General features: G+C 41.2%; 1 long non-coding RNA gene across 1 annotated transcript; it reads right to left on the bottom strand.

Annotated features, from left to right (window-relative positions):
* Window positions 1-3,808: 3,808 nt before the first annotated feature.
* Window positions 3,809-5,723, bottom strand: LOC124039236. The gene is made up of 3 exons (XR_006839532.1): window positions 5,663-5,723; window positions 4,803-4,868; window positions 3,809-4,556 (listed from the first exon to the last, which is right to left on the bottom strand). It is a non-coding gene; the product is annotated as an uncharacterized LOC124039236 (long non-coding RNA).
* Window positions 5,724-14,734: the final 9,011 nt, after the last annotated feature.

Genomic DNA, 14,734 nt, shown 5'->3' with positions numbered 1-14,734 from the left:
AAACAAAGGACTTTCTTCTGAAACTCATCAGTCTATTCTTGTTCTGAGAAATCAAGCCTATTCCGTGCGAGAAATTTCCAAGAAACTGAAGATCTCGTACAAGGCTGTGCACTGTCACCCCTAATCATCATTTAGTCTTCCCACACTGTTCCCGATCCTTTTGATTGAGTCCCTATTTATTCCTTTGTGATCCGTTCCTGTTCCGTCGGTTCCTTGTATTGTATTGTATTCACCAATTGCGTTTCGCCCTGTCCTGTCGTGTTTTTGCCGTGATTGTGTATCACCCTGTCCTGTCGTGTTTTGTGCCTTCATCAGAAACGCCGGTGCCGGGGCGGGGTTCTTTTTGTTAAAAAGAAGGACGGTACTCTGCGCCCCTTCTGAATGACATAACGGTTAAGAATCGTTATCCGCTTCCCTTATGTCATCAGCCTTCGAGATTCTGCAGGGAGCCAGGTGCTTTAAAACTACCATCTCGTGCGCATCAGAGAGGGGGACGAGTGGAAAACGGCGTTTAACACTCCGTTAGGGCATTTTGAGTACCGGGTTCTGCCGTTCGGTCTCGCCAATGCGCCAGCTGTTTTTCAGGCATTAGTTAATGATGTTCTGAGAGACATGCTGAACATTTTTGTTTTTGTCTATCTTGACGATATCCTGATTTTTTCTCCGTCACTCGAGATTCATGTTCAGCAACGTGTTCTACAGCGCCTTTTAGAGAATTGTCTCTACGTAAACTGAGAAGTGCTCTTTTCATGTCTCCTCCGTTACTTTTCTCGGTTCCGTTATTTCTGAAGGCATTCAGATGGATTCCGCTAAGGTCCAAGCTGTCAGTGATTGGCCCGTTCCAAGGTCACGTGTCGAGTTGCAGCGCTTTTTAGGTTTCGCTAATTTCTATCGGCGTTTCAGTAATTTCGGTCAAGTTGCTGCCCTCTCACAGCTCTTACTTCTGTTAAGACGTGTTTTAAGTGGTCCGGTTCCGCCCAGGGAGCTTTTGATCTTCTAAAAGAACGTTTTACGTCCGCTCCTATCCAGTTACTCCTGAACTAGACAATTCAAGGTTGACGCTTCAGAGGTAGGCGTGGGAGCCATCCTATCCCAGCTTCCAGTCTGACGAAAGGTTCATCCTTGCGCTTAATCGCCTGTCGCCATCTGAGCGCAAATGATGTGGGTAACCGTGAACTGCTCGCCATCCGCTTAGCCCTAGGCGAATGACCGTTCCTTTTGTCGTTTGGACAGACCATAAGAACCTTGAGTACATCCGTTCTGCCAAACGACTTAATGCCCGTCAAGCTCGTTGGGCCGCTCGTTTCGAGTTTGTGATTTCTTACCGTCCGGGTAGCAAGAACACCAAGCCTGATGCCTTATCCCGTCTGTTTAGTTCTTCTGTGGCTTCTACTGATCCCGAGGGGATTCTTCCTTATGGGCGTGTTGTCGGGTTAACAGTCTGGGGAATTGAAAGACAGGTTAAGCAAGCACTCACGCACAAGTAACCTCCTTTTCGTTCCTGTTTCCACTCGTCTGGCTGTTCTTCAGTGGGCTCACTCTGCCAAGTTAGCTGGTCATCCCGGTGTTCGAGGCACTCTTGCGTCTATTCGCCAGTGGCCGACTCAGGAGCGTGACATGTTTCGTGGCTGCTTGTTCGGACTGCGCGCAGACTAAGTCGGGTAACTCTCCTCCTGCCGGTCGTCTCAGACCGCTCCCCATTCCTTCTCGACCATGGTCTCACATTGCCTTAGACTTCATTACCGGTCTGCCTTTGAAGACTGTGATTCTGACGGTTGTCGATAGGTTCTCTAAGGCAGCACATTTCATTCCCCTCGCTAAACTTCCTTCCGCTAAGGAGACGGCACAAATCATTATTGAGAATGTATTCAGAATTCATGGCCTCCCGTTAGACGCCGTTTCAGACAGAGGCCCGCAATTCACGTCACAGTTTTGGAGGGAGTTCTGTCGTTTGATTGGTGCGTCCGTCAGTCTCTCTTCCGGGTTTCATCCCCAGTCTAACGGTCAAGCAGAGAGGGCCAATGATTGGTCGCATACTACGCAGCCTTTCTTTCAGAAACCCTGCGTCTTGGGCAGAACAGCTCCCTGGGCAGAATACGCTCACAATTCGCTTCCTTCGTCTGCTACCGGGTTATCTCCGTTTCAGAGTAGTCTGGGTTACCAGCCTCCTCTGTTCTCATCCCAGCTTGCCGAGTCCAGCGTTCCCTCCGCTCAAGCGTTTGTCCAACGTTGTGAGCGCACCTGGAGGAGGGTGAGGTCTGCACTTTGCCGTTACAGGGCACAGACGGTGAGAGCCGCCAATAAACGCAGGATTAAGAGTCCAAATTGTTGCGGCCAGAGAGTGTGGCTTTCCACTGCAACCTTCCTCTTACGACAGCTTCTCGTAAGTTGACTCCGCGGTTCATTGGTCCGTTCCGTGTCTCCCAGGTCGTCAATCCTGTCGCTGTGCGACTGCTTCTTCCGCGACATCTTCGTCGCGTCCATCCTGTCTTCCATGTCTCCTGTGTTAAGCCCTTTCTTCGCACCCCGTTCGTCTTCCCTCCCCCTCCCGTCCTTGTCGAGAGCGCACCTATTTACAAGGTACATAAGATTATGGACATGCGTTCTCGGGGACGGGGTCACAAGTGGATTGGGAGGGTTACGGTCCTGAGGAGAACGTGCTGGACCGTTCGCTCATCGATGATTTCCTCCGTTGCCGCCAGGATTCCTGAGTGCGCCAGGAGGCGCTCGGTGAGTGGGGGGTACTGTCATGTTTGTCATTTATTGTCATGTCTTGTCCCTGTGCTCCCCATGCTATTCGTTTCCCTCTGCTGGTCTTGTTTGGTTCTATCCCTCTCTCTCCCCCTCCCTCTCTCACTCTCTCGCTCTCTCTTCTCTCTGTCGTTCCGTTCCTGCTCCCAGCTGTTCCTATTCCCCTAATCATCATTTAGTCTTCCCACACCTGTTCCCGATCCTTTCCCCTGATTAGAGTCCCTATTTATTCCTTTGTGATCCGTTCCTGTTCCGTCGGTTCCTTGTATTGTATTGTATTCACCATGCTGTGATTGCGTTTCGCCCTGTCCTGTCGTGTTTTTGCCGTGATTGTGTATCACCCTGTCCTGTCGTGTTTTGTGCCTTCATCAGACGCTGCGTGTGAGCAGGTGTCTCAGTCGACTACGGCCTGCGCCTACCCGAAGCGACCTGCAGCAGTTGTTTTCCTCTCAATCAGATTTCTGTTATTCCGTTTTGAACATTAATAAACTCTGTTTCTGTTAAGTTTTCCTCTTTAGAGGATTTCTGTTATTCCGTTTTGAACATTAATAAACTCTGTTTCTGTTAAGTCGCGTTTGGGTCCTCTTTCACCCGCATGACAGTGCACTACTCCCTTCACAGAACAGAGCAAATGGGCTCTAACCAGAATAGAAAGAGGAGTGGGAGGCCCCCGTGCACAACTGAACAAGAAAACAAGTGCATTAGTTTGAGAAACAGATGCCTCACAAGTCCTCAACTGGCAGCTTCATTAAATAGTACACACAAAACATAGTAGTACCCGCAAAAGTCTCAATGAAGAGGTGACTTCGGGATGCTGGCCTTCTAGGCAAAGTGGCAAAGAAAAAGCCATATCTCAGACTGGCCAATAAAAAATATATATTAAGATTGGCAAAAGAACACATACACTGGACAGAGGAAGATTGAAAAAAAGGTGTTATGGACAGACGAATCTAAGTTTGAGGTGCTCGGATCACAAAGAAGAACTGTCATCCATCTGTCAAGCATGATGGAGGCAATGTGATGGTCTAGGGGTGCTTTGGTGGTGGTAAAGTGGGAGTTTTGAACAGGGTAAAAGGGATCTTGAAGTAGGAAGGCTATCACTCCATTTTGCAACACCATACCCTGTGGACGGTGCTTAATTGAAGCCAATTTCCTCATACAACAGGACAATGACCCAAATAACTATTTAGAGAAGAAGCAGTCAGCTGGTATTCTGTTTTCTTACGTGACCGTATGGTACGTGAAAAAAATCCTACTCTTCTTTCGAACAACTTCAGCAGGTTATCTGAGTGTATATCAAGTTGAGAAAGACATTTGGACTGGAGTGGGGTTGTGGTGATTCTCTTAAACTCAGCATTGATCTGAAAATAGGAATGAAACAAATTAGATTAAAAACTGCAAAAAGGAAAATAGACCGGAGGTGATCAACCAAGCAGCAAACTAGAGGGTTCTCTATAGGGAGAGAAATAACTAGGCAGTCAGCACAAATGGTGATAACTATAAATATGGCTCACTTGTGTGTCAAGCTGAGGGAAAATAATATTCTACTTTCACCAACAAATCCCAAATAACATACCCAATCGATCAACAATAAGACAAGCATGGGTAATTTATCTCAATGACTTCAAAGAGTGCAGGCCATCTTGCCATGAAGTCCTCTACCATGGGTGCGTCACGGACAACTTCATGTCTCCTGTATGCAAACACCTTCTCCATTTTGAACTTTACTGTCGCTCTGTTGTTCCTTTTCTTCACATCAGACAGTAGAGCTTTCCGCATGTCCTCGAGGCGCTCTTCTGTTTCTCCTGAGGGATATGTGGGGCAAAAGTTCACTTTTGTATGTACTGTATATGGGTAACGGACAGTACGGCCGTAATATGGGTGCTTTAACTTGTAATTCTGCAAAAATTGGGACCTAATTGACACCAATTCTGAACACTTACATTTCCACAACACTGAAGAAAGGAGAACAGAAATACTATAAGACCTAAAGACTGACATTCAGAGCTATTTTTGGTGGGGGTATTAAAACAACGTCTAACAATACTCACCAACACTATACAGCCTTTGAATGGGTAGACAAAGCAGCACAAATGTAGTAGACAAACATCATGGACCTGTAAATATACATTTTGTTCATTACATTATTATTTTTTTCATTTTATTAAATTATGTATAGATTTATGCATCCACTCATGTACATATGTTGAATGATTTTTATTTTTGTCAAATCATTTTAAATGTATTGATAAATGTACACCCATAATATAAAGTAACACTGCTCAAGTGCTAAAATGAACTCCACATCCCATTTCAATAAATCTATGTCACCTTTGCACCACGTTTTACAACATGGGGGCAGCCATGAGCAAACTGCATGAAAGCAGTAGGTTTAGGTGTATAATCATTAGATCTAAACATGTAATGAAAATAAATATCTGTTTTGATGCAAATACATTAACTTTTACATTTTTTTTTACTTTTACCTCGCAAGAAAATAAATGCTGCACTAAATGCTGCTGCAAAGTGATTGCAGACGATGTCGTGCACAAGCACCAAAGCATTAGTTAGCTAGCAAGTTGGCTAGCATTGTTGCTAGCTCAAGTGTGGTGTTCACTCCTCAGAAACCTTAATTAGTTCTTGGCTTCGTAAATTCGAAGTTTTTGACCAATAGGTAAATATCATGGTGTTTCGCCAACTAACTTTACCTCCTTGCAAAATGTTCATCTTGACCTAGTCCTGTTTTACTGTTCATAGAAGCTAGTAACATCGTCTTTTACCTTTTAGCTGCTGTGCCAATATGTTTCAGACTCAAGAGCACAAGATGAGGATATGGAGCAAACACTAATAACGTTACTGCTTACAATTCTGACTACAACCACACAGACAAACGTTGAATAAAATCAGTCACCATCAATCACTTCTCCGGGCCAGCATTCTTTCTGGAAGATTCTTCTCTTGCGCTGTTTGAATTGTTCCTCGTTATTCGTCATAATTTAGCTTTATTGGTTCACACTCCCCCTAAATGAGGTTGCATTGATTGTGATTTGTGTTGCATTGATTGCAAGCAATTAAATCGTGTTGAGAGGAGAAACAAAACATGTTTGAGTAAATCACACAATGTTTTCGTAAATCTGACAGCCCACCTTGTCTCGTTTTTTCAGTGTACTCATTCAAGGGTTCTTCTTTATTTTGACTATTTTATACATTGTAAAATAATAGTGAAGACATCAAAACTATGGAATAACACATATGGAATCATGTAGTAACCAGGAAAGTGTTAAACATATCCTCTACAGTAGAGAACTCTGGGTCTTCCATTCCTGTGGCGATCCTCATGTGAGCCAGTTTCATCATAGTGCTTGATGGTTTTTGCGACTGCACTTGAAGAAACCTTAAAAGTTCTTCACATTTTCCGGACTAACCTTCATGTCTTAAAGTAATGATGGACTGTCGTTTCTCTTTGCTTATTTTAGCTGTTCTTGCCATAATATGGACTTGGTCTTTTACCAAATAGGGCTATCTTCTGTATTCCACCCCTACCTTATCACAATACAACTGATTGGCTCAAACGCATTAAGAAGGAAAGACATTCCACAAATAAACTTTTAAGAAGGCACCCATGTTAATTGAAATGCATTCCAGGTGACTACCTCATTTATTTATTTTATTTAACCTTTATTTAACTAGGCAAGTCAGTTAAGAACAAATTCTTATTTATGATGATGGCCTACCAAAATGCAAAAGGCCTCATGAAGCCGGTTGAGAAAATGTCAAGTGCGCAAAGCTGTCATCAAGGCTTTGCTATTTGAAGAATCTCAAATATTAAATATATTTTGATTTGTTTGAAACTTCTTTGGTTACTACATAATTCCATGTGTTATTTCATAGTTTTGATGTCTTCACTATTATTCTACAATGTAGAAAATAGTCAAAATAAAAATAAATCCTTGATTGAATAGTTGTTCTAAAACATTTGACCGGTAGTGTACTGCATATGTAACCGATGTGAAATGGCTAGCTAGTTAGCAGTGGTGCGAGCTAATAGCATTTCAATCGGTGACGCCACTCGCTCTGAGACCTTGGAAGTAGTTGTTCCCCTTGCTCTGCAAGGGCCGTGGCTTTTGTGGAGCAATTGGTAACGGTGCTTCGTGGGTGACTGTTGTTGATGTGTGCAGAGGGTCCCTGGTTCGAGCCCAGGTAGGGATGAGGAGAGGGACGGAAGCTGTACTGTTACATATACACTACTGTTCAAAAGTTTGCGGTCAAATGTTTGGGAATTTTCCTTGTTTTTGAAAGAAAAGACAATTATTATTTTTTTGTCCATTAAAATAACATCAAATTGATCAGAAATACAGTGTGGACATTGTTAATGTTGTAAATGACTATTGTAGCTGGTAACGGCCCAATTTAAAAAAAATATGGAATATCTACATAGGCGCACAGAGGCCCATTATCAGCAACCATCACTCCTGTGTTCCAATGGCACGTTGTGTTATCTAATCCAAGTTTATCATTTATCACTTTTGCAATTATCTTAGCACAGTTAAACTGTTGTTCTGATTAAAGAAGCAGTAAAACTGGCCATTTTTAGACTACTTGAGTATCTTGGGGCATCAGCAATTTTGGATTCGATTATAGGCTCAAAATGGCAAGAACAATGAATTTTCTTCTGAAATTCGTCAAACTAACTGGCTCTAACCAGAATAGACAGAGCAGTGGGAGGCCCCGGTCCACAAATGAGCAAGACAAGTACATTAGAGAGTTTGATAAATAGACGCCTCGCAAGTCCTCACTGGCAGCTTCATTAAATAGTACCCGTAAAACACCAGTCTCCAAGTCAACTGTAAAGAGGCGACTCCGGGGTGCTGGCATTCTAGACTTGCGAGGCGTCTATTGTGCTAGTAACCGAAAAGTTGCAAGATCGAATATCCGAGCTGACAAGGTAAAAATCTGTAGTTCTGCCCCTGAACAAGGCAGTTCACCCACTGTTCCTAGGCCATCATTGAAAATAAGAATTTGTTCTTAAAACCTCTTGGGGCTAGGGGGCAGAATTTTCACTTTTGGATACATAGCGTACCCAAATTCAACTTCCTGCTACTCATGCCAAGAATATAAGATATGCATATTATTAATATATTTGGATGGAAAACACTCTGAAGTTTCTAAAACTGTTTGAATCATGTCTGTGAGTATAACAGAACTTATGTAGCAGGCAAAACCCTGAGGACTAACTGTTCAGAATTATTATTTTTTTATGCCTCTCTCTGTTCCCTGAGTTGTTATTGCCAAGAAATATTTCTTAGGACCCTGTTTTCAGTTCCTATAGCTTCCGCTGGATGTCACCAGTCTTTGGAATTTGGTTGAGGTTATTCATTTGTGCAATGAAGAAGTAGGCCCACTAGGAACTGGGTAACACTTTTGTGAGTTGCGCAAGATGTGAAAAGCCGTGCTGTTTTTTTTTCATTCCTTATTGAACACAGATTGCCCCTTCTACAATTTGATCGATTATTAACGTTTAAAAATACCTAAAGTTGTATTACAAAAGTAGTTTGAAATACTTTGGCAAAGTTTATAGGCAACTTTTGAAATATTTTGTAGTGACGTTGTGTTTTTTGTAAGCTGTTCTTTTCTGGACCAAACTCGCTTTATAAATGGACATTTTGGATATATATGGACAGAATTAATCGAACAAAAAGACCAATTGTGATGTTTATGACAAATATTGGAGTGCCAACAAAAGAAGCTTGTCAAAGGTAATGCATGTTTTATATTTTATTTCATTGTTTTGTGTAGCGCCTGCAGGGTTGAAATATGCTAACCCCTTTGTTTACTGCTGGTGCTATCATCAGTTAATAGCTTCTTATGCTTTCGCCGAAAAGCATTTTAAAAATCTGACATGTTGGCTGGATTCACAACGAGTGTAGCTTTAATTGAGTATCTTACGTGTGATTTAATGAAAGTTTGAATTTTATAGTATTTTATTTGAATCTGGCGCTCTGCATGTTCCCTGGCAATTGGCCAGTTGAGACATTTGCATCCCGCCTATCCCAAAGAGGTTTTTTAACTAACTTGCCTAGTTAAATGAAGGTAAAATATATACTTTTGCACGGGGCCTTCCTCTCGTTGTATTCTGGTTAGAGACAGTTTGCGCTGTTCTGTGAAGGGAGTAGTACACAACCTTGTACTAGATCTTCAATTTCTTGCATGGAATAGCCTTCATTTCTCAGAACAAGAATAGATTGACGAGTTTCAGAAGAAAGTTCTTTGTTTCTGGCCATTTTGAGCCTGTAATCGAACCCACAAATACTGATGCTCCAGATACTCAACTAGTCTAAAGAAGGACAGTTTTATTGCTTCTTTAATCAGAACAACTGTTTTCATCTGTACTAACATAATTGCAAACGGGTTGTCTAATGATCAATTTGCATTTTAAAATTATATAAACTTGGATTAGCTAACACTATGTGCCATTGGAACACAGGGGTGATGGTTGCTGATAATGGGCCTCTGTATGCCCATGTAGATATTCCAAACAAAATCAGCCGTTTCCAGCTACAATCATTGTTTACAACATTAACAATGTCTACGTCTATGTATTTCTGATCAATTTGATGTTGATTTAATGGACAAAAAAATTGCTTTTATTTAAAAAACAAGGACATTTCTACGTGACCCCAAACTTTTGAACGGTAGTGTACAGTTGAAGTTGGAAGTTTACATACACCTTAGCCAAATACATTTAAACTCAGTTTTTCAATTCCTAACATTTAATCCTAGTAAATATTCCCTGTCTTAGGTCGGTTAGGATCACCACTTTATTTTAAGAATGTGAAATGTCAGAATAATAGTAGAGAGAATGACTTATTTGCGCTTTAATTTCTTTTTCATTGCCAATGTACTATTGTTTGTACAGATGAACGTGGTACCTTCAGGCATTTGGAAATCGCTCCCAAGACTTGTGGAGGTCTACAATTTTTTTCTGAGGTCTTGGCTGATTTCTTTTGATTTTCCTGTGATGTCAAGCAAAGAGGCACGGAGTTTGAAGGTACATGCACAGGTATACCTCCAATGGACTCAAATGATGTCAATTAACCTATCAGGAACTTCTAAAGCCATGACATCATTTTCTGGAATTTTCGTAGCTGTTTAAAGGCACAGTCAACTAAGTGTATGTAAACTTCTGACCCACTGGAATTGTGATACAGTAAATTAGAAGTGAAATAATCTGTCTGTAAACAATTGTTGGAAAAATGATCTGTGTCATGCACAAAGTAGATGTCCTAACTGACTTGCCAAAACTATAGTTTGTTAACAAGAACTCTGTGGAGTGGTTGAAAAACAAGTTGTAATGACTCCAACCTAAGTGTATGTAAATTTCCAACTTCAACTGTATATACATACACACATCATTTTAATAGCAGGACACTGTAAAGTCCATTATCCCTCTGAAGTGTATGAATTAGGCTGTTTGGGAAGTTTTGAATGATAAGCAACCTGCCTACACATAGTTTGAAGTGCAATACCAACATACAGTAGCTATTGTGGTGGGTCAAAGCTGTGTGCTGGAAAACCTTGGTAGAGCATGAGTGGACTTAGGCATTGCCTTTCTTTTTCAGCTTCAGACCAATGCCTATACTCCCTTAAAAGATAGTTTTTGTTTTCAATTTCCATGGTTTTTACACCTTGGAAGGTTATTAATGGAACATTATTATCTAACATTATAATTAAGCAATAAGGTCCGAGAGGATGTGGTATATTTGTATTTTGTTTTAATTCTGGATCCCCATTACTCTTCCAGGGGTCCAAACACATTAAGACACTTATATTACACATAAAACAAAATATAAAACAGTACATCATACAACACTGTCACACCAACACATATCCACAACCCAACATGGCCAATATACCACAGCTAAGGACCGATCAACATCCCAACCTTGTTTCGTATCTACTCCAAATATGGCATGATTCGACTATTTGTATCAGTTTGAATCACTTTTTTAGGAGACATATAAACCTAGACAACCGTGCCACCGTGTGGCTATTGCCTGGCATTGCACGGCTGACCGGCATGACTAACTTTTGCGTGTTAATGAAAGTCATAATGTCCATAGTTTATATTTATATGAATTAAATCTCAACCATAAATCGAAGAAACGTAAAAAATGTCTAGTGCCAGCAATCATTTCGACGTAGCCACCTTGAACTATAGTGTAGCCTATGTCTTGTGTATTTCCTATTATCGCTAATGGCCTAGAAAATATTATAATCTATAGGTAATCTGTCTTTCCCTCAACACCGCATGGTTTTATCTCGCTGTATACAGATCGAAATGTTGTTAGCCAATCACAGACTGTGTGTTGTTACCAGTTCCCAATAGCCTACGTCAGACAACCAGTTGTCCCCGCCTTTCAGTCAGTATAGAGGAGTTCATAGGTGCTTTGTTGGGATGTCCCTTCAGTATGGAACGCCGTTTGGATCTTTGCATGTCAAAATAGATACACGTCAAATAATACTATTTGACGTGTCAAATAAGCTTGTTGACCAATCAGGACCTGCATATGACTACACGTCACATTATAATTTAACGTGTTCATGAATGTTTTACGTAGTTATTACACATTGATTACACTATCACTTGTATTTCATATGTCACAACGATTCATCGATACGTATGCTATGACGCTGGTAAAATGGTCTCGCGCGCACCTACAGTGCTGGTCATAAAAAAAGCTAGCTAGCTCATGGATGCAAACAATGTTCTTCCCCAAAAACATAGAAAAACGACATCTGTTTCAGTAGCTATAGTTATAAGACAGTTCCTATTTGTTTAATGGTGGTCGGACCCATTTATGTGAAGCTCGCCACAATAAGGATTAGCCACAGTAGTGGAACTTTGAGGTTAACCTTAAAAATAAAAAAATATGTCATTGACAGAGATGCAAATGAATACAAATAGTATAATTATGGCATAATGGAATAGATTGTGCTAAACAAGGTTGGAATGTTATATAAAATCAACAAAAGACAATAATTTGTTCATTTGACAAATTGTTGAAATCACACTGGTTGTATTATAATTTAGAATTACATTGAATGAATTGTGGATCATGTTTTGCACACTTTGTACAAAATAATACAATGCAGTACTACAGGATATTTCTTAACGTAACTCTTTATTAGCTAGCTATAACTGTCATGTTCACGTATCGCCAACCAGGATCAAAGTGCCCATGACCTAACCATTTGGGTGGTCTTAACCAATCATTGCACAGTATGAAATCATTAAAAATCCTACAATGCGATTTTCTGGATTTTTTTCTCATTTTGTCTGTCATAGTTGATGTGTACCTATGATAAAAAATTACAGGCCTCTCTCATCTTTTTAAGTGGGAGAACTTGCACAATTGGTGGCTGACTAAATACTTTTTTGCCCCACTGTATATATAATGGGGAGAACAAGTATTTGATAACCTACAAGATCGGCAGTGTTTCCTACTTACAAAGCATGTAGCGGTCTGTAATTTTTTATCATAGGTACACTTCAACTGTGAGAGACAGAATCTAAAACAAAAATCCAGAAAATCACATTGCATGACATAAGTATTTGATACATCAGAAAAGCAGAACTTAATATTTGGTACAGAAACCTCTGTTTGCAATTACAGAGATCCTATGTTTCCTGTAGTTCTTGACCAGGTTTGCACACACCGCAGCAGGGATTTTTTTGCCCACTCCTCCATACAGACCTTCTCTAGATCCTTCAGGTTTCGGGGCTGACACTGTGCAATATGGACTTTCAGCTCCCTCCAAAGATTTTCTATTGGGTTCAGGTCTGGAGACTGGCTAGGCCACTCCAGGACCTTGAGATGCTTCTTACGGAGCCACTTCTTAGTAGCCCTGGCTGTGTGTTTTGGGTCGTTGTCATGTTGGAAGACCCAGCCACGACCCATCTTCAATGCTCTTACTGAGGGAAGGAGGTTGATGGCCAAGATCTTGCGATACATGTCCCCATCCATCCTCCCCTCAATACGGTGCAGTCGTGCAGTCCCCTTTGCAGAAAAGCATCCCCAAAGAATGATGTTTCCACCTCCATGTTTCACGGTTGGGATGGTGTTCTTGGGGTTGTACTCATCCTTCTTCTTCCTCCAAACACGGCGAGTGGAGTTTAGACCAAAAAGATCTATTTTTGTCTCATCAGACCACATGACCTTCTCCCATTCCTCCTCTGGATCATCCAGATGGTCATTGGCAAACTTCAGACGGCCTGGACATGCGCTTGCTTGAACAGGGGGACCTTGCATACGCTGCAGGATTTTAATCCATGACAGCGTAGTGTGTTACTAATGGTTGTCTTTGAGACTGTGGTCCCAGCTCTCTTCAGGTCATTGACCAGGTCCTGCCATGTAGTTCTGGGCTGATCACTCAACTTCCTCATGATCATTGATGCCCCACGAGGTGAGATCTTGCATGGAGCCCCAGACCGAGGGTGATTGACCGTCATCTTGAACTTCTTCCATTTTCTAATAATTGCGCCAACAGTTGTTGCCTTCTCACCAAGCTGTTTGCCCATTGTCCTGTAGCCCATCCCAGCCTTGTGCTGGTCTACAATTTTATCCCTGATGTCCTTACACAGCTCTCTGGTCTTGGCCATTGTGGAGAGGTTGGAGTCTGTTTGATTGAGTGTATGGACAGGTGTCTTTTATACAGGTAACGAGTTCAAACAGGTGCAGTTAATACAGGTAATGAGTGGAGAACAGGAGGGCTTCTTAAAGAAAAACTAACAGGTCTGTGAGAGCAGGAAGTCTTACTGGTTGGTAGGTGATCAAATACTTGTCATGCAATAAAATGCAAATTAATTACTTAAAAATCAATACAATGTGATTTTCTGGATTTCTTTTTTTTACAGACCTCTACATGCTTTGTAAGTAGGAAAACCTGCAAAATCAGTGTACATACATTTAAAAATTCCCTAATGAAATGTGTATAAATAGCAAACAAGGCACTCGAAAGGCACAACATAAGTCAACATACAATACACATTGCACATTGGGCTCCTGACTGGCACAGTGGTCTTACACACTGCAGTACCTGGATCGAATCCAGGCTGCATCACATCTGGCCGTGATTGGGAGTCCCAGAAGGCGATGCACAATTGGCCCAGCGTCGCCCAGGTTTGGCCGAGGTAGGCGTCATTGTAAATAAGAATTTATACTGACTTGCCTAGTTAAACAAAGGTTAATAAAACATTTTCTTAAATAATAATTGTTACACACACTTCACCACAGTGTTCCTCCTACTCTATATAATATATGTTTATAGATGTGCTGGTGTTTATTTGATGTATTACTAAAATAAACGGTTCAATAAAATAAACTTGAGTTCTTACTGATTGAAAAGAAATCTTCAATAGTGGTGAAGACGGACTTCAAAGAGACCACATTCAAGTCCTCCATCCCTCACTTAGTCTGACTGCTGCTCTCTCTGGCTCCACAACAAACCCCCGCCCAGCCATCGAGAGGTGTGAATACCCAGCTAGTCTACAATTAGAAGATGGTAAGTGCTTTACAGCAGAAAGAGACTTGGAACCAGCAGCACAATCTTGTGTAGAGTGTGTTCTAAATATTGTAATTGTACATTTACTTTTAAAAATATGTTTTACTTTGTGTGTGGTTTGTTCACTTATGACATTAGATCAGTGTTTGCTGCTAACTTGGCCTTTATCTTAAATATTTCACTTCTGTGTGCGAAGACATTGGATCAGCATTCTTGTCACATCTCCTGTTAGTACATTTTATGTAGGGAAGCTAATGATCCATCATGTATGACATTCCTGGGAGTGTGTAAACTTGTATTTTTTTATTAATATAACATACACAAATGCTTTCTATAGTTATGTTCTTGAAAATGTATCAATTTACCAATTCGGCCACTTGGGTACATTTGGGCAAATCATGAGGGACACCTGGGTGAATTC

This window comes from Oncorhynchus gorbuscha, linkage group LG07 (genome assembly GCF_021184085.1).
Source record: "Oncorhynchus gorbuscha isolate QuinsamMale2020 ecotype Even-year linkage group LG07, OgorEven_v1.0, whole genome shotgun sequence".
Classification (NCBI taxonomy): domain Eukaryota; kingdom Metazoa; phylum Chordata; class Actinopteri; order Salmoniformes; family Salmonidae; genus Oncorhynchus; species Oncorhynchus gorbuscha.
This window is presented reverse-complemented; position numbering and strand designations above follow the sequence as displayed.